This window comes from Sminthopsis crassicaudata, chromosome 3, assembly GCF_048593235.1.
Source record: "Sminthopsis crassicaudata isolate SCR6 chromosome 3, ASM4859323v1, whole genome shotgun sequence".
Classification (NCBI taxonomy): Eukaryota; Metazoa; Chordata; class Mammalia; order Dasyuromorphia; family Dasyuridae; genus Sminthopsis; species Sminthopsis crassicaudata.
The window spans coordinates 188,686,272-188,708,145 of NC_133619.1; the positions used below are offsets into that span (position 1 = coordinate 188,686,272).

General features: G+C 32.9%; 1 protein-coding gene across 11 annotated transcripts in view; it reads left to right on the top strand.

Annotated features, from left to right (window-relative positions):
- ROBO2 (roundabout guidance receptor 2) overlaps window positions 1-21,874 on the top strand; it is a 632,113-nt gene that overhangs the window by 349,427 nt on the left and 260,812 nt on the right. The window lies entirely within an intron of this gene.

The following is a 21,874-nucleotide window of genomic DNA, read 5'->3' on the forward strand; positions in this document are numbered from 1 at the left end:
TACAGAAATACACACACACACACACACACACACACACACACACACACACACACACACACACATATATATATATATATATGCCCATCCCAGAGAAACAGGAAAGAAACTAGTGAAAACAATAACTTCAACAAAATGTAAGAAGGGAATATAACTCTCCAAAGAACCACTGGCATTTCTGTGCATTACCAAAAACAAACCAAAAAACATATCAGAAATAAAAAAGACAAGAATGTATTAAGAATAAATATAAACTCAGTTCTTTATATAATTTATAAATGAGGCCTTCCTCAGAAACACTGGCTGTAAAAATATTTCTCCAGCTTTCTGCTTCCCTTCTAATATTAGCTATATTGGTTTAGTCTGTGTAAAAACTCTTTATGTTACTGTAGCTTTATGTTACTGTAATCAAAATTATCTATTTTGCATTTCATAATGTTCTCTAGATCTTTTCTGGTCATAAATTCCTCCCTTCTCCAAAGATTGGACAAGTAAACTATCCCTTGCTTTCCTGATTTGCTTATATTATCACCTTTTACACCAAAATCCTGTACCCATTTGACCTTATTTTATATGGGATATAAGAGGTAGGTCCATGCCGAATTTCTGACATTATTTTCCAGAAATATTTGTCAAATATTGAGTTTATCAAACAACAGTTTACTATAGTCATTGATTATTGTGCCATGTGCATCTGATTTATTCCATTAATCTACCATGATATTTGTTAGCCAGAATTAGATGTTTTTTGATAACTGCTGCTTTATATAAAGAATTTTAGATCTGGTAATGCTAGGCCATTTTTTCCCCATTAATTTTCTTGATGTCCTTGACTTTTTCATCTTCCAAATGAATTTTGTTATTTTTCTCATTGTTTTATAAAATATTTTTTGTCAGTCTTATTGGAACTATACTGAATAAGTAATTTAGGTAGAATTGCCATTTTTATTTTGTTAGCTCAATCTACCCATAAACAAATGATATTTCTTCCAGATGTTTAGATCTGATTTTATTTGTGTGAAAAGTGTTTTGTAATTGTATGCATATGGTTCCTGAATTTGTATTGATAGGTAGACATCCAGATATTTTATTTTGTCTGCAATTTTTGTAGGGAGAATTTCTCTTTTATCTTTTGCCTGATGAACGTTATTAGTAAGATACAGAAATGCTAATGATTTGTGTGGGATTATTTTATATCCTGAAACTATGCTAAAGTTAGTGTTTTGAATATTTTTTGCTTGATCTCTAGGATTTTTTAAGTATACCATCATATCATCTGCAAAGAGTTGTAGTTTTATTTCCTCATTGCCTATTCAAATTCCTTCTATTTCTTTTACTATTCTTATTGCTAGAACCAACATTTCTAGTACAATATCTTGTATTAGCTTTTTCACATTATACATAATGCTTTTGATAGATACTGCCTATCATTTTAAAGAAAACTCCATTATTCCTATGATCTCTAAAGTTTTTTTTTTTTTTAATAGAAATAGGGATTGCATTTTGTCAAAAGATTTTTCTGCATTATAGAGATTATCATATGGTTTCTGTTAACTTTTTATTGATATGTGTTAGGATTTCTAGGTGTTAACTCGATTGTCTAATTTAGTACTGGTACTTAATTCTCTAGCTCAGAGTTCACACCTTTAGTTTACACCTTTAAAGGAGTTTACACCTTTAGGCTTCTGAAAAGGAATTTGCACCTTTAAAGGAGTTTAAACCTTTGGAATATCCACAAGCTCATTATCTGGGAGGATAAAAAGAGGCAACATTAAGTCTGGAGAGGAGTCTGGATTGAGTCAAAGATAAGACATCCAGTGCATTTGCAAGCTCAGCAATCCCACACTTTTGGAGGGGAAGAACAGGATTCCAGATTCTACCTTCACTCTGGCTGGAGGCTCCAGAAGCCTCCCAAGAAATCTGCTCCCAGAGGAAAAGATGATACAGAAAAGAGATCTCCTCCCAGAGAAGGATTACAATTGAGAGATCAACAGGACTTTACAGATATGGTCAATTATGCCAATAGTTTTCCTTATATTGAACCAGGCCTGTATTTTTGGTATAAATCCCATTTGATCATAGTATATTAATCTGTTGATAAATTATCATTAATCTCTGCTAATATTTTATGTAACATGTTTGCATCAATATTCTTTAGAGAGATTGATCTATAATTTTCGCACTCTGTTTTCACTCTTCTTGCTTTAGGTATCAACATCATATTTATATAATAGAAGGAATTTCACAAATCAACTTCTCGGCCTATTTTTTCCCCGAATAATTTACATATTACTGTAATTCATTAATCTTTAAAGGACTGGCAGAATTCACTTGTAAATCAATTTAGCCTTGTGAATATTTTCTTAGGGAAAAACTTTCTCTTACTTCAATTTCTTTTCCTAAATTGGTGCTATTTAAGTAATTTATTTTCTTTGCTATTATTCTAGGCAATTTATATTTTTGTAAATATTCATCCATTTCAGTTAGATTATCAGATTTGCTGGCATACAGTTGGGCAAGATAGCTTCTAATTATTGCTTTAATTTCTTCTTCATTTAAATTTTTCTTAATTTCTTTTCATTTTTGATGCTTTTAATTTTTTCTTTACTTTTTCTAATCAAATTAACCAAAAGTTTATCTATTTTGCTATTTTTAAAATAAACTAACTTTGTTCTATTAGTTTTTTCTTTTTTTAAAATTTTCTTATTAATTAATTATAATATTTTTGACAGTATATAGACATAGGTAATTTTTTATAACATTATCCTTTGTACTCCTTTCTGTTCCGAATTTTCCCCTCCTTCCCTCCACCCCCTCCCCTAGATGGCAGGCATTCCTTTCTATATTAAATATGTTTATCCTAGGTACAATATATATTTGCTGAACTGAATTTTGTTGTTGTTTTTGTTGAAAAGGAAGAATTGGATTCGGAAGATAAAAAAAACCTGGGAAGAAATACAAAAAATGTAAACAGTTTACACTCATTTCACAATGTTCCTTCTCTGGGTGTAGCTGATTCTGTCCATCATTGATCAGTTGGAATTGGATTAGCTCTTCTCTATGTTGAAGATATACACTTCCATCAGAATACATCCTCATACAGTATCATTGTTGAAGTGTATAATGATCTCCTAGTTCTGCTCATTTCACTCAGCATCAGTTGATGTAAGTCTCTCCAAGCCTCTCTGAATTCATCCTGCTGGTCATTTCTTACAGAACAATAATATTCCATAACATGCATATACCATAATTCATATAATTCTCCAATTGATGGGCATCCATTCATTTTCCAGTTTCTAGCCACTACAAAAAGGGCTGCCACAAACATTTTGGCACATACAGGTACCTTTCCCTTCTTTAGTGTTTCTTTGGGATATAAACCCAGTAGTAGCACTGCTGGGTCAAAGAATATGCACAATTTGATAACTTTTAGGGCATAATTCCAGATTGCTCTCCAGAATGGTTGGATTCTTTCACAACTCCACCAACAATGCATCAGTGTCCCAATTTTCCCACATCCCCTCCAACATTTATCATTATTTGTTCCTGTCATCTTAGCCAATCTGACAGGTGTGAAATGGTATCTCAGAGTTGTCTTAATTTGCATTTCTCTGATCAATAATGATTTGGAACAATCTTTCATATGAGTGGAAATACTTTCAATTTCATAATCTGAAAATTGTCTGTTCATATCCTTTGGCCATTTATCAATTGGAGAATGGTTTGATTTCTTATAAATTAGAGTCAATCCTCTGTATATTTTTGAGATGAGGCCTTTATCAGAACCTGTTTTCTTTCTTTTTTTATTAATTTTATAATTATAACATTTTTGACAGTACATATGCATAGGTAATTTTTTTATTACATTATCCCTTCTACTCCCTTCTGTTCTGAATTTTTCCCTTCCTTCCCTCCACCCCCTCCCCTAGATGGCAGGCATTCCCATACATATTAAACATGTTTATCCTAGGTACAATATATATTTGCAGAACTGAATTTTGTTGTTGTTTTTGTTGAAAAGGAAGAATTGGATTCGGAAGATAAAAATAACCCGGGAAGAAATACAAAAAATGTAAACAGTTTACACTCATTTCACAATGTTCCTTCTCTGGGTGTAGCTGATTCTGTCCATCACTGATCAATTGGAATTGGATTGGCTCTTCTCTATGTTGAAGATATATACTTCCATCAGAATACATCCTCATACAGTATTGTTGTTGAAGTGTATAATGATCTCCTAGTTCTACTCATTTCACTCACCATCAGTTGATGTAAGTCTCTCCAAGCCTCTCCGTATTCCTCCTGTTGGTCATTTCTTACAGAACAATAATATTCCATAACATTCATATACCATAATTTACCCAACCATTCTCCAATTGATGGGCATCCATTCATTTTCCAGTTTCTAGCCACTACAAAAAGGGCTGCCACAAACATTTTGGCAAATACAGCTCCCTTTCCCTTTTATAATATCTCTTTGGAAGATAAGCCCAGTAGTAGAACTGTGCTGGGTATGCACAGTTTGATAACTTTTTGGGCATAATTCTAGATTGCTCTCCAGAATGGTTGGATTTTTTCACAACTCCACCAACAATGCATCAGTGTCCCAGTTTTCCCACATCCCTTCCAACATTTATCATTATTTATTCCTGTCATCTTAGCCAATCTGACAGCTGTGTAGTGGCATCTCAGAGTTGTCTTAATTTGCATTTCTCTGATCAATAGTGATTTCGAACACTCTTTTATATGAGTGGAAATAGTTTTAATTTCATCATCTGAAAGTAGTCTGTTCATATCCTTTGGCCATTTATCAATTGGAGAATGGCTTGATTTCTTATAAATTAAAGTCAATTCTCTGTATATTTTGGAGATGAGGCCTTTATCAGAACCTTTAACTGTAAAAATGTTTTCCCAATTTGTTACTTCCCTTCTAATCTTGTTTGCATTAGTTTTGTTTGTGCAGAAACTTTTTAATTTGATGTAATCAAAATTTTCTATTTTGTAATCAATAATGATCTCTAGTTCTCCTTTGGTCACAAATTCCTTCCTCCTCCACAAGTCTGAGAGGTAAACTATCCTATGTTCCTCTAAATTATTTGTGATTTTGTCCTTTATGCCTAAATCATGGAACCATTTTGATCTTATCTTAGTATGTGGTGTTAAGTGTGGGGCCATGCCTAGTTTCTGCCATACTAATTTAGAGTTTTCCCAGCAATTTTTGACAAATAATGAATTCTTATCCCCAAAGTTAAGATGTTTGGGTTTGTGAAACACTAGATTGCTATTTTTATTCACTACCTATATTTGTTCCATATGAATTCTGTTGTTATTTTTTCTAGGTCATTAAAATAGTTTATTGGGAGTCTGATTGGTATAGCACTAAATAAATAGATTAGTTTGGGGAGTATTGTCATCTTGATTATATTCGCTCGGCCTATCCAAGAGCACAGAATGTCTTTCCAATTATTTAAATCTAACTTTATTTTTGTGGCAAGTGTTTTGTAATTTTGCTCATATAATTCCTGACTCTCCTTTGGTACATATATTCCCAAATATTTTTATACTATCGACCATTATTTTTAATGGAATTTTTCTTTGTATCTCTTGCTGTTGGATTGTGTTGGTAATGTATAAAAATGCTGAGGATTTATGTGGACTTATTTTGTATCCCACAACTTTGCTAAAGTTCTGAATTATTTCTAATAGCTTTTTAGCAGAGTCTTTGGGGTTCTCTAAGTATACCATCATGTCATCTGCAAAGAGTGCTAGCTTAATTTCCTCATTTCCTACTCTAATTCCTTGAATCTTTTTCTTGGCTCTTATTGCCGAGGCTACCATTTCTAGTACAATATTGAATAGTAATGGTGATAGTGGGCAACCTTGTTTCACTCCTGATCTTACTGGGAAAAGTTCCAGTTTATTGCTATTACATATGATGTTTACTGATGGTTTTAAATATATGCTCCTTATTATTTTAAGGAATAGTCCATTTATTCCTATACACTCAGGTGTTTTTAGTAGGAATGGATGTTGGATTTTATCAAATGCTTTTTCTGCATCTATTGAGATGATAATATGGTTTTTGTTAATTTGGTTATAGATACAGTCAATTATGCTAATAGTTTTCCTAATATTGAACCAGCCCTGCATTCCAGGTATAAATCCCACTTGGTCATAGTGGGATGATCCTGATCATCCTGAGGATGATTTTCTGCAGTCTTTTTGATAATATTATATTTAAGATTTTAGCATCAATATTCATTAGAGCGATTGGTCTACAATTTTCTTTCTCAGTTTTCGATCTACCTGGTTTAGGTATCAGTACCATGTCTGTGTCATAAAAGAAAATTGGTAGGACTCCTTCAATCCCTATTTTTTCAAATAGTTTATATAGCATTGGAGTTAGTTGTTCTTTAAATATTTGGTAGAATTCACATATAAATCCATCTGGTCCTGGGGATTTTTTCTTAGGGAGTTGGTTAATAGCTTTTTCTATTTCTTTATCTGTAATGCGACTATTTAGACTATTTACTCCTTCCACTGTTAATCTCGACAAGCTATATTTTTGAAGGTCTTCTTCCATTTCATTTAAGTTATCGAATTTATTGGCATAAAGTTGAGCAAATTAGCTCCTAACTATTGTTCTAATTTCCTCTTCATTAGTGGTGAGTTCTCCCTTTTCATTTTTAAGATTAACAATTTGCTTTTCCTCTTTCCTTTTTTTAATCAGATTTACTAAGGGTTTGTCTATTTTGTTGGTTTTTTCATAGAACCAGCTCTTAGTTTTATTAATTAATTCAATAGCTTTTTTAATTTCAATTTTATTAATCTCACCTTTTATTTTTAGAATTTCAACTTTCGTGTTTGTCTGTGGGTTTGTAATTTGTTCCTTTTCTAGCATTTTTTGTTGTAAACCCAATTTGTTGTCCCTTTCTTTCTCTATTTTATGCAAGTAGGCCTGTTGAACTATAAAACTTCCCCTGATTACTGCTTTGGCTGTATACCACACATTTTGGTATGATGTCTCATTATTTTAATTTTTTGGGTGAAGTTATTAATTGTGTCTATGATTTGCTGTTTTACCCAATCATTCTTTAGTATAACATTATTTAGTTTCCAATTATTTTTTGGTCTACTTTCCCCTTGCTTTTTATTAAATGTAATTTTCAATACATTTTGGTTTGAAAAGGATGTATTTAGTATTTCTGCCTTACTGCCTTTGATTCTGAGGCTTTTATGTCCTTGTCTATGATCAATTTTTGTATATGTTCCATGAATTGCTGAGAAGAAAGTGTACTTCTTTCTGTCTCCATTTAGCTTTCATCAAAGATCTATCATATCAAACTTTTCCAGTATTCTATTTACCTCTTTGACTTCTTTCTTATTTATTTTGTGGTTTGATTTGTCTAATTCTGAGAGTTTAAGGTTGAGATTTCCCACTTTTATTGTTTTGCTGTCTATTTCTTTTTGTAGCTCTCTTAATTTCTCTTTTAAGAATTTAGATGCTGTACCACTTGGTGTGTATATGTTAAATATTGGTACTGCTTCATTATCTATGCTACCCTTTAGCAGGATATAATGCCCTTCCTTATCTCTTTTAATTATATCAATTTTTGTTTTTGCTTGATCTGAGATGAGGATGGCTACACCTGCTTTTTTGGCTTCACCTGAAGCATAGTAGTTTCTGCTCCACCCTTTTACTTTTATTCTGAATATATCACTCTGTTTCAGGTGTGTTTCCTGTAAACAACATATAGTAGGATTCTGGCTGTTAATCCAGTCTGCTAACTGCTTCCTCTTTATGGGGGAGTTTACCCCATTCACATTTATGGTTAGAATGACTAATTCTATATTGCTTGACATCCTGTTAACCCCTGCTTATGCTTTTCTCCTTTCCTTCCCTCTTACCCCCCTACCCAGTAGTAAACTTGTGAACACCACTTTTTTTTTCACAGCCCTCCCTTTTGAGTATCCCTCCCCCACCTTAAAATTCCTGCCCCTATTTCACTCCTTTTCCTCACAATTTCTGTATTCCCTTCCTCTTAACTTACTCCTTCCCTCCCACTTTTCAATGAAGTGGAAGGAGTTTCACCATTAATTGAATATGTCTATTGATACACACTATGTTTATCCCCTTCCTTTCTTTCTCTTAGATATAATAGGTTACCTTTGCCTCTTCATCTTCTTGCGATGTAGTACCCCCACTTTACCCTTTTTTAGGATATAATTTCCTTTCCACCTCCAGTTTCTAAAACAAATTATACATGTCTTCTTTATGTATCTTTATGGCATAAATATAGTTCTCAAGATCTTTTTACCTTTTTAGAGATCTCTTGAGGTCTGTATTTGGAGATCAAACTTTTGTGTAGATCTGTTTTTTTCATCAACAATAGATGGAATTCATTTATTTTGTTAAATGTCCATCTTCTTCCCTGGAAAAAGATGCTCATTTTTGGTGGTTAAGTTATTCTTGGCTGCATACCAAGTTCCTTAGTCTTTCGGAATAGCATATTCCAGCCCCTTCATTCTTTTAATGTGGACGCTGCTAGATCCTGGGTTATCCTTATTTTGGCTCCTCCATATCTGAATTGATTTTTTCTAGCAGCTTCCAATATTTTTCCTTTGTCTGATGGTTCTTGAACTTGGCCACTACATTTTGTGACGTTTTGATTTTAGGGTCCCTTTCAGTAGGTGATCGATGAACTTTTTCAATGTCTATTTTACCCTCTGTTTTTAAAATGTCTGGGCAGTTCTCTTTGATAATTTCCTGGAAAATAGTGTCCAGGCTCGTTTTTTCCTCATATTTTTCAGGGAGTCTGATTATTCTCAAATTGTCTTTCCTGGATTTGTTTTCCAGGTTTGTTGTCTTTCCAGTAAGGTACTTGACATTCTTTTCCATTGTTTCATTTTTCTGGTTTTGCTTGAGTACTTCTTGGTTTCTCCTTGAGGTATTCATTTCTACTTATTCCATTCTAATGTATTTTCTCCCCTCCTTTTTTATATCTTTTTGTAATTGTCCAATTGAGTTTTTATGTTCTATGCAATTTTTTTCCATTTCATCAATTTTTTTTTTTTTAGAGAGCTGTTTTCTTTTTCCAGCTCACTAATTTTATTTCTCAATGATTTGATCTCTTTATCCACTATGTCTTTAAATGTGTGGGATGACTTCTCTACACTCTCTTGCCAAGCTTCCCTTTCCTTTTCCCATTTGTCTTCTAGCTCTCTTGTGAGAGCCTTTTTGATTTCCTCTATGAGAATCTTATGTATTGAGGAGCAGGTCATATCCCCCTTAGGGGATTCCTCTGTAGACAATCTGTTTTTAGTCTCCTCATTGTTTGAAGTCTGCTCTCTCTCCATACAGAAGCTGTCAATGGTTAGAGCCTTTTAAAATTTTTTGTTCATTTTGTCAGAGGGGGAATCAAAGAAAACAAATTGACAGGAGATACGTTTGGTCTGTATTTTTTGGGGGGGATGGGGCTGGATGGTGTTACTGGGCTTTCTCTACAGACTGTGAGAGACAGCAGTGAGGCACTATCAGGACAGAGATGGCTGTTCACTGTGTCTGTGCTCTGAGGCTTTAAGAACGGGCTGAGTCACTCTGGGTGGGGGTGGGGGTGGCTGGGTCCCAAGAGACGCCAGCTTTCCGGGGTTTTATTCTTCACCTCTGGTGTTTACACCCTCTCTGCTGCTCCTGGCTTGCTGCCAAGCAAGGTTGGAGCAAGACTATATTAATGGAGAGATTAATACAATTGAAATTTAAAAATTAATATGTCCATTTCTTCTTGTAATTTACTTAACTTCTCTAATAAGAATGTGGATGTTATACCTTGATGCATATATTTTATATTGATACTACTTCATTGTTTATGGTAACTTTTAGCAAGATGTTTCCTTCATTATCACTTTTAATTAGATCTATTTTTGCTTTTGCTATATTTGAGATTGAGATTGCTAATCATCCCCCCCCTTTTTTTAACTTCAGATTAAACTTTAGGCACTTTTTAAACTGCTCCAGCCTTTTATTTCATTTTCTATTTATCTCTGATGTGTTTCTGGTAAACAACACATTGTAGGATGCTGGTTTTTAATTAACTTTGCTGTTTCCATTTTAGTGGAAAATTCATCCCTTTTATATTGATAGTCATTATCATCAGCTGAGTAGTTCTCTCTACCTTTTTTCTCTCTAATCTGTATTTCCTCCCCTCTCTTTTTTAAGCCAGTGTTTTGCTTCTGACAACAACTTCCCCCTCAATCTGTCCTCTCTTCTTTCACCCCTCCTCCTTTCTCTTAATTATTTCTTCTTGTCTGTCCTCTCTTCTATCCAGCACCTTCTTTTTCTTTCTCCTTTCTACTCCTACTCCTTTATAGCCTAAGATAAATTTCTATATTCAACTCTTGTGAATGTTATTTCTATTGTGAGCCAGAGGGGGAGCTGTCTTAAACTTCTTGTGCAGTTTTGAGATTTGGATAGCTTTGAGTGAAGGCACTTTTGGTGTTTGGTAGTCTGACCTATTTCTGCATATTTCTGACTGATTCTTAGGGCTGGTAAATTGCTTTTTGTGCTAGAATATTGCTCTGTGGGGTGTTTGTCCTGTTGAACCAAGAGTGAGTAGTTTTAGTTGCTGATCTGTGCTATAACTAGGACCCTTCTGCTGGCTTGCTCAGACACCATCTCTGCTGAGCTGCCCTTTCACCCAAGTGAAATTGTTCATTTCTGAAGTCTTTCCAAATGATCTTCAGCTGGAAAAGCAAGTTTTTTTTTTTTTTCAAATTTTGTCACCCCAGTATTTATTCAGAGGCTTCTTTTAGTGTTGTTTTCAATGGAAACTGGGGAGAGCTCAAGTTACTGCACTAACTTGGCTCCATCTTGCAACACTTATTTTTCAAACTTCAAAAATAAATTTTAAAGCAGTTTTTTTTGCTACTTTCACTCCTTGTATCACCTTACAATTTTTACTTTTATCTGTAACTGATGAGCAAAGGAATTCAGGACTTTAGATATATTTTTGTTTTCTGGATTCTATTTTCCATTTCTTTTTTATTGCCTTTCATTGGGCAATGAAATTAATTAATTGTGTATTCAAATTTTGTACTCTTCCTATGAGCTACATATGTATAATATATATGGAGAAAATTATTTTCTACCATATTACTTGCAAATCTGAATAATAATGGTAATATTTCTGTGCTGAGAATTCTCACCCTTCAGAGTTTTTATCCCTACATCCCTATTTCTAACATAGTTTCCATGCAACTATACAATTCTGTATTAATGTACATTAATAAAATATAAAGTCCAGATGGGGGAAAATCTATGCATGTCTGCCCTTTTAATAATCATATTTTTCATTAGAAAAAATTTTATATATACATATATGTAGATAATATGAATAAAGTCCTGTATCTTGCACTTATTCATCATTGTTCTTTTATACTTTATAAATCAATAATTCTGTATCTTTCCCCCCTAAATGATCAATTTAGAACTCTGGAAGAAATTATTCAACAAATTCAATTTTGAAAAGATTTATTAATCATTTAATAAGGCATTGTGTTCACTGTGCCACCTAGTGTTACATAGTGGACAGAATGTTGAAGTTGGCACCAGAAAGATATATATTGAAATTCCATCTTTGTAACTGGGGAAGTCAGTTAACCTATGTCTGTCTCATGAAACTCTTTAAAATATATCTGCTAAATTATTGATGGGTTAAAATTTGCTGATACACGAGGGATATAAAATTTTTAAATGACCGTACTTTTTTCTGAAATTAGTATTCTGATAAAATGAATGTGATATGTATACAAATAAGTATTATGCAACATAAAAATGTTTTAGTGGCAAAGGAGAGAACAGTACAAAATATGTTAGAAAAATTTGATGACACATCACTTTTAGTTAAAAAGGCTTTTAATATGCAGAAATGAGTTGTGAGTTAATACCAGGATGGGAACAGGAGAGCAGCCCTCATGCATCCACAGAGACAGAAAATGTCAAGTTTAATTAGAAAAAGAGCTAATACTCCTTTTTTTTTTTTTTCTGGAATGTAATATGTGAAATGAGTTAGGGTAAAATAAGTTTGGTAGGGGCCAGTATGTAAAAACCATCAGAATAAGGACTTTGTTGTTTATAATATTGAAAACAATATGCCACTAAATACCTTTTGAGTAGGACAATCACAATCTACATTATTTTGGCATGTATTTCAAAAATCAATTAGAGAGAAGAACACTTAGAATTTAGTTAAGAATTTTTTTTTACAATATCCAGAAAATGGTAATGAATCACTAAACTAGAATGATAGGAGTAGAGAAAAAAGGAAGGATGAGAGAATTATAAAAATATCATAGAATGGAAAGTGATTATTTATGAGGGAAATAGTCTTTGAGGGAATTCTTGAATGAGAGAAAAGTTAAAGGTGACTGAGATTTCAAGACTGGGAAAGATGTGACATACTAAACAGATATTGAGAAGTTAGAATCATAATTTGGTTTAGGATATATTCAGTCTGAGTTGTCAGTGGACATTTAAGGATAACTAGCAAATTTAGCAAGTATATCTAGATTGTAGAATTGGAACATGGGGGGAAATTTGGCATGTTTGAGAGTTACCTACATAGAACTGACATTTGAAGTAATGAGAATGAATGAGACTGCTGCAGAAGAGCATCTAGAAAAGACAACTGAAAAGGATATAGAACAGAAAGTCATTTGTGCCTTGTAAGTCTGAGTATGAGATATTTTTTAAAAGAGATTGAGAAGTTGTCAGATAAATAGGAGAAAAATCATGAGAGAGCAATGTTATACCAATTACTGATAGGGTTTTTTTCTTTTCTTTTCTTTTCTTTTCTTTTCTTTTCTTTTCTTTTCTTTTCTTTGCTTTTCTTTTCTTTTTATTGTCTATCTATCTATCTATTTATCTATCTATCTATCTATCTATCTATCTATTCATTTGTCTATTTATTTATTTGTTTGTTTGTTTATTTGTTTATTTTTTTATTTATTTATACTGTATTAGACCATATTTTCTTCTGCTTAATTCAATACCTAAAAAGTTGAATGATGCCATAGAAAGACAGAAGCTGATCAATTCTTTCATAGGTGATCATATCATATTCTTTATATTATTCTGTATAATGTACTCTTGATTCTGCTTGTTTTGCTCAGCATCAATTCATATAAATCTTTTTAGGCCTATCTAAAATCAGCTTGTTCATCATTTTTATAGAACAATAATATTCCATTAGCTTTGCATACCACAACTTGTTCAGCCATTTCCCAAGTGATTGTCATCTAGTCTTTTTCAGTTCTTTGCTACCACAGAAAGAGCTGCCACAAACATTTTTACCCCTGTGGGTACTTTTCTCTCATTTATGATTTCCTTGGGATACTGACCTAGTAATGGCACTGCTGTGTCAAAGAATATGTAGTTTTATAGCCCTTTGGGCATAGTTTCAAATTGCTTATTAGAAAGTTTGGATCATTTTACAACTCCACCAACAATTCACTGTTTCCCCGTTTTCCCACAGCCCATCATTTATCATTATCTTTTCTTTTTTAGCCAATCTGAGAGGTGTGAGCTAGTACATCAGAGTTATATTAATTTGTTTTTCTTGAATCAATGGTTATTTAGAGTATTTTTCATGTAACTACAGATGGCTTTAATTTCATCATCTGAAAATTATCTGTTCATATCTTTTGACCATTAATCATTTGGAGCAATCATTTTGACCATTAATCATTTGGATCTCTGAAAATTTGTCATAGTTTTAAAATATTTTAGAAATGAGACCTTTATCAAAAATCCTGGCTGCAAAAATTATTTCCAGCTTTTTACTGCCCTCTTAATCTTGTTTCTGTTGGTGTGTGCAAAATCTTTTTAATTTAATATAATCAAAGTTGTCCATTTTCCTTATCCTAAAATTCTCTAGTTCTTTGGTCATGAACTTCTTTCTCCAAAGATCTGATAGGTAAATTACTCTTGTTCTCTTAATTTGTTTATGGTATCATCCTTTATTGTCCTGATCATGTACCCACTTTGACCTTATTTTGGTATGGGGTGTGAGATATAGATCTATGTCCACTTTCTGATATATTATTTTCTAGTTTCCTTAGTAATTTTTTTTCAAATACTGAGTTCTTCCTGAAGCTAGGGTTTGGGAGTTTCTCAAAAACTATCTTACTATCAGCCTTGCTTATTGTGTGATGTTTATGTAAAATATTCCACTAATCTACCACTCTGTTTCTTAGCCAATACTAAATTATTTTGATGAGTGTTGCTTTAGAGTATAAGGTCAAAATATCAAGGTTAGGTTCTGCTAAGCCACTATGTAATTTTTTTTATTAATTTCCTTGATATTCTTGAACTTTTGCCTCAACAGATGAATTTTGTTATAACTTTTTCTAGTTTAATCATTGTTTTGGCAGTTTCAATGGTATGGCACTGAAGAAGTAGACCAATTTAGGCAGAATTATCATGTTATTGTATTATCTTAGCCTACACATGAATAACTGATATTTTTCCAATATTTAGATCTGACTTTATTTGTGTGAGAAGTGTTTTCGAATTGTGTTCGTGTAATTCTTAGGTCTGCCTTAGCAAGTCGACCAAGGAGTATTTTATTACTTTACACTAATTTTAAATGAAATTTCTCTTTCTATCTTTTGCTGATGAGCTTTGTCAGGAATATATAGAAATGTTGATTATTTGTAATAGCTTTTCAGTAGAATCTTTGGGGTTCTCTACGTATACCATCATATCTTGTGCAAAGAGTGATAACTTGGTTTCCTCATGACCTACTCTAATTCCTTTAATCTTTTTCTTAACTCATATTTACAAATAGACTAGACACAGACCTCAGGCAGGCAGTGAGAGCATGGAATGCATCTTACCCTGAGCAGACTGAGGAGGTGCAGGATGTGGTCTCAGCAGTCAGAAAATCTGCAGGGAGAACTTTACCACAGTTTGACCTACTTTGCCCTGGCAGCAAGCCAGTAGATCAGCAGAGAAGCTATAAACACAGGGGGTAAAGACTATAATCCCAAAATGCTAGAGTCTCTTGGCACCTGGCCACACCTATGCAGCACCTGGAATGACTCAGCATGCTCTCAGTTCACAACCACTGTGCAGATGCAGTACAGCCATTTCTGTCCCACTGCTGCTTCACTGCTACTTCCTGTTGTCTGTAGAGGAAGCTTGGTAATAACATATTGCCCAAAAGCAGACTGCACTTTTTTTTGTTTGTTTTCTTTGATTCTTTTTTGTCAAAATGAGAAAAAAATTAAAGCAAACTCTAATTACAGATAGCTTCTATACTGAGAGCAGACTTCAAACCCTGAGGCAATTAAAAACAGATTGTCTCTAGATGAAACCCTAAAGGGGGATATGATCTGGTCCTCATTACACAAGGCTCTCACAGAAGAAATTAAAAAGGCTCTTTCAGGAGAGCTAGTAGAAAAATGGGGAAAGGAAAGGGAAGCTTGGAAAGAGGGTCTGGATAAGTCACCCTACTCATTAAAAGATACAGTGGATAAAGAAGTTAATTCCCTGAAAAACAGTTAGTGAATTGGAAAAATAAAATAGCTTTCTAAAAATAAAATTGACAAAATGGGGGGGAAATTCCATAGAACAAAACAACTCATTTAAAAACACAATTGGACAATTACAAAAATAAATTACAAATAAATGAAAAAAAGAATTCATTAAAAATCAGAATTAAACAAATGAAAATGAATGACTCAAGGAAACACCAAGAATCAGTCAAACAAACCCCCGAAAAAAATGAAAAATTGAAAAAAAATGTTAAATACCTACTTGAGAAAACACCAGACTTGGAAAATAGATCTAGGAGAGATAATCTGAGAATTATTGGACTTCCTGAAAATTATGATGAAAAAAACAGCCTAGACACTATTTTTCAGAAAATCATCAAAGAGAACTGCCCAAATGTTATAGAAACAAAGGGTAAAATAGACATTGGAAGAATTCATTGATCACCTACTGAAAGATAACCCAAAATCAAAACTCCAAGAAATATTGTGGCTAAATTCCAGAACTATTAGACAAAGGAAAAAAATACTACAAGCAGCTAGAAAAAACAACAACAACAACAACAAAACAATTCAAATTCAGAGGAACCACAATAGGGATTACTCAGGATCCAGCAGTATCCACATTAAAAGTCAAAGGGCCTGGAATCTGATATTCAGAAAGGGTAAGGAACTTGTCATATAGTCAAGAATAATTTACCCAACCAAAATGAGCATTTTTTTTTCCCAGAGAAGAAGATGGACATTCAATGAAATAGGTGAATTCCATCTATTTATGATCAAAAACTAGAACTAAACAAAAAGTTTGATCTCCAAAGAGAAGCAAAAAAGGTAAAAAGAAATTTTGGGAATTATATTTCAGTTATGAATATACATAAAGAATAAATGTATAATTTGGGTTTATTCTTATAATATAAAAAGAAGTTAGAGGTAAAAAGGAAATTGTACCAGAAAAAAAGATTAAAGTGGGGGTACTACATCTCACAAAGAGGGAAGCAAAACCTATTATATCTGAGGGAAAGAAGTGGGGATAAATATAGTGTATAACTTACTGTCATCAGAATTGGCTTAAAGTGAAAAATATTAGACATATTAAATTTACCAAGAGACTTCTCCAACCTCATTGAACAGTGGGAGGGGAAAAGTGAAAAGGGAAGGAGTAACCTAAGTAGAAGGGAATACAGAAATTGTGAGGAAAAGGGGTAAGAAAAGGGGAGGAACCCAAAGTTGGGGGGAGGGATCCTAAAGAGGGAGGGCTATGTGATGCAAGTAGTGCTCACAGGTTTAATACTGGGGAGGTGACTAAAGGGTAAGGAAAGGAGAAAAGCATAAGCTGGGGTTAACAAGATGTCAGGAAGTACAGAATTAGTAATTTTAACAATAAATGTAAATGGGGGTAAACTCCCTATAAAGTGGAGGTGAATAGAAGTCTGGATTAAAAGCCAGAATCCTACAATATGTTGTTTACAGGAAACACACTTGAAGCAGGGCAATATATAGAGAGTAAGGTACAAGGCTGGAGCAGAATCTTCTATGCTTCAGGTAAAGTCAGAAAAACAGGGGTAGCCATCCTGATCTCAGATCAAGCAAAAGGAAAAACTGATCTAATTAAAAGAGATAAGGAAGGGCACTGTATCTTGCCACAGAGTAGCATAGATAATGAAGCAATAGCAATATTAAACATATATATGCACCAAGTGGTATAGCATCTAAATTCTTAAAGGAGAAGTTAAGAGAGCTGCAAGAAGAAATAGATGACAAAACTATAATAGTGCGAGATCTCAACCTTACACTCTCAGAACTAGATAAATCAAACCACAAAATAAATAAGAAAGAAATCAGAGGTAAATAGAATACTAGAAATGCTAGGTATGATAGATCTTTGGAGAAAACTAAATGGAGACATAAAGGAATACACTTTCTTCTCAGTATTTTGTGGAATCAGTAAAAAAAAATGGACCATATATTAGGACATAAAACCCTCAAATTCAAATGCAGAAAGGCAGAAATAGTAAATGCATCTTTTTAGATCACAATGCAATGAACATTACATTCAATAAAAAGCCAGGGGAAATAGACCAAAACATAATTGGAAACTAAGGAGTCTCATCCTAGAGAATGATTGGGTGAAACAGCAAATCATAGACACTATTAATAATTTCATTCAAGAAAATGACAATAATGAATCATCATACCAAAATGTGTGGGATGCAGCCAAAGTGGTAATAAGAGGAAATTTTATATCTCTAGAGCCCTACTTGCACAAAATAGAGAAAGAAAAGGTCAATAAATTGGGCTTTCAACTAAAAAAGTTAGAAAAGGAGCAAATTAAAAATACCCAGTCAAACAATTTGAAATTCTAAAAACAAAATAGATAAACCCTAGGTAAATTTGAGTAGAAAAAGAGGAAAATCAAATTGTTAGTCTTAAAAATGAAAAGAGAGAACTTCCCAATAATGAAGAGGAAATTAGAGTAATAAGTAGGCATTACTTTGCCCAACTTTATGCTAATAAAATGGATAAATACTTTCAAAAATATAGCTTGCCCTGAGGATGAAGTAAGTTGATTAAATAGTCCCATTTTAGAAAAAGAAATAGAATAAGCTATTAATCAACTCCCCAAGAAAAAATCCCCAGGACTAGATGAATTTACATGTGAATTCTACCAGATATATTTTTTAAAAATTCCAATACTGTCCAAAGTTTTGGAAAAATAAGGAAAGAACAAGTCCTATCAAATTCCTTTTATGACACAGACATGGTACTGATACCTAAACCAGGTAGATCGAAAACTGAGAAAGAAAATTATAGACCAATTTCCTTAATGAATATTGATGCTAAAATCTTAAATAAGATATTAGCAAAAAGACTTCAGAAAATCATCTCCAGGATAATACACTATGATCAAGTAGGATTTATTCCAGGAATGCAGGGTTGGTTTAATATTAGGAAAACTATTAATATAATTGACCATATTAATAATCAAATTAATAAGAACCACATGATCATCTTAATAGATATAGAAAAAATATTTAATAAAATCCAATATCCATTCCCAATAAAAACACTTGAGTGTATGGGAATAAATGGACTTTTCCTTAAAATAGTCAGGAGCATCTATTTAAAGTGGTTGGTAAGCATCATATGTAATGGGGATAAACTGGAACCATTCCCAATAATATCAGGAGTCAAACAAAGTTGCCCACTATCACCATTACTATTCAATATTGTATGAAAAATGCTAGCTTCTGAAATAAGAATTGAGAAAGAGATTAAAGGAATTAGAGTAGGTAATGAGGAAACCAAATTATCATTCTTTGCAGAAGATATGAGGTATTCTTAGAGAACCCCAGAGATTTTACTAAAAAGCTATTAGAAATAATTCACAACTTCAGCAAAGTTGCAGGATAAAAAACAAATCCACATAAATCCTCAGCATTTTTATACATCACCAACAAAATCCAACAGCAAGAGACACAGAGAGAAATTCCATTTAAAATAACTATCAATAGTACAATATATTTGGAAATCTATCTGCCAAAGGAAAGTCAGGAACTATATGAGCAAAACTACAATACACTTTCCATACAAATAAAGTCAGATCTAAACAATTGGAAAAATATTAAGCACTCTTAGATAGGCCAAGTGAATATAATAAAGATGACAACACTACCTAAACTAATCTATTTATTTAGTGCTATACCAATCAGACTCCCAGGAAACTAATTTAATGACCTAGAAAAATAACAACAAAATTCATATGGAAATACAAAAGGTTAAGACTTTGAAGGGTACTAATGAAAAAAATCAAATGAAGGTGGCTTAGCTGTACCTGATCTAAGTACAAGGTACTTATTACAAAGTAGTTGTCAACAAACCATTTGGTACTGGCTAAGAAATAGACTGATTAGTAGAATAGGTTAGGTTCACAGGACAAAATAGTCAATAAGTATAGCAACCTATTTTTTGAGAAACCCAAAGATCCCACCTTTTGGTATAAAAATTTACTATTTGACAAAAACTGCTGGGAAAAACTGAAAATTAGTATGGCAGAAATTAGTCATGAACCCACACTTAACACCATACAACAAGATAAGATCAAAATGGGTTCATCATTTAGGCATAAAGAATGAGATTATAAATAAATTAGAGGAACATAGACTACTTTGCTGCTCAGACTTGTGGAGGAGGAAGGAATTTATGAGCAAAGAAAATTTAGAGATCATTATTGATCACAAAATGGAAAATTTTGATTATATCAAGTTAAAAAGCTTTTATACAAACAAAACTATGCAAACAAGATTAGAAGGGAAGCTGTAAACTAAGACAACATTTTTATAGCTAAAGGTTCTGATAAAGGCCTCTTTGCCAAAATATATAATTAACTCTTAATTTATAAGAAATAAAGCCAATTCTCCAATTGATAAATGGTCAAAGGATATGAACAGGCAATTTTCAGATGTTAAAATTGAAACTATTTCTACTTTTATGAAAGAGTGTTCCAAATCTCTATTGATGAGAGAAATGCAAATTAAAACAACAGATACCACTATACACCTGTCAGATTGGCTAAGATGATAGGAAAAGATAATGATGAATGTTGGAGGGGATGCGGGGAAACCCAGACACTGATGCATTATTGGTGGAGTTGTGAATGGATCCAGCCATTCTGAAGAACAATTTGGAACTATGCTCAAAAAGTTTTCGAACTGTGCATACCCTTTGATCCAGAAGTGTTACTAAAGGGCTTATATACCAAAGAGATATTAAAGAAAGGAAAGGGACCTGTGTGTGCCAAAATGCTTATTGCAGGCCTTTGTATAGTGTCTAGAAACTGGAAATTGAAAATGATTGGATAAGTTGTGGTATAGGAATACTATGGAATATTATTGTTTCATAAGAAATGCCCAGCAGGATTAATACTGAGAGGCATGGAGAGACTTACATGAACTGATGCTGAGTGAAATGACCAGAACCAGGAGATCATTATACACTTCAACAACAATACTATATGAGGATATATTCTGTTGGATGTGGCTATCTTTCACAATGAGAAGATCCAATTCAGGTCCAATTGATCAATGATGGACCAGCTAAACCCAGAGAAAGAACACTGGGAAATGAATGTGGATTACTTGCATTTTTGTTTTTCTTCCCAGGTTATTGTTACCTTTTTTAATCCAATTTTTATTTTGCAACAAGAGAACTCTATACATGTGTACACATATATTGTATTTAAGATATAATTTAAGATGTTTAACATGTATGAGACTGCCTGCCATCTAGGGGACAAGGTGTAGGGAGGGAAGGGAAAAGTTGGAACAGAAGTGATTGCAAGAGACAATTTTGAAAAATTACCCATGCATATGTTCTGTCAATAAAAAGGTATAATCAAAAAATATAATGACAATTCTACCTAAATTCTACCTATTGGTCTACTTGTTCAGTGGCATGCCTATTAAAATGCCAAAAATTAGAAAAAAACAATATCAAAATTAATCTAGAATAACAAAAGATCAAGAATATCAAGGGAATTAATGAAGAAATTCAAAAACAAAGGATAATGGCTTAGCAGTAGCAGATCTCAATCTTTTATAAAATAATATTCATCACAATTATTTAATATGGCCTAAAAATTGAATGTTGGTTCAGTGCTATAGGTTAGATAATTATGAAGCAATAATAATTTACTATAGTAATGTAGTATTTGATAAGCCCTCATACTTCAGCTTCTAGGATAAGAACTCACTAGTTCACAAAAATTGCTTGGAAAATTGGAAAATAATATGTCAAAAAGTTCAGGTGTCGTATTTTAGAGAACAAAATTGAACAAGCCACCAATGAATCTCTCAAGCAAAAATCTCCAGGGTCATATGGACATATACATCTCATAAACCACATCAAAAAAAGTCAACATGGAAACATTATTTTAGCATGAAGAGTGATACCATAAGCAAATTAGGAGAGGAAAGGATAATTTACCTGTTAGATATTTGGAAAAAGAAGAAATTTTTATTAAAACTTTTTATTTTCAAAATGTATGCACAGATAATTTTTCAACATTGATTCTTGCACAGCCTTGCATTCCAAATATAGTGGTCTCCTTGTACCATTCATTTTACTTAGCATCAGTTCAAGTAAGTCATTCCAAGTCTCTCTAAAATCATTCTGCTGATCTTTTCTTATTGAATAATAATATTCCCAAACATTAATATACCATAATTTATTCACCAATTCTCCAAATGATGGGCATCAACTTTCCAATACCTTGCCTCCACGAAAAAGGGCTGACACAAACATTTTTTCACATGTAAGTCCCTTTCCCTCT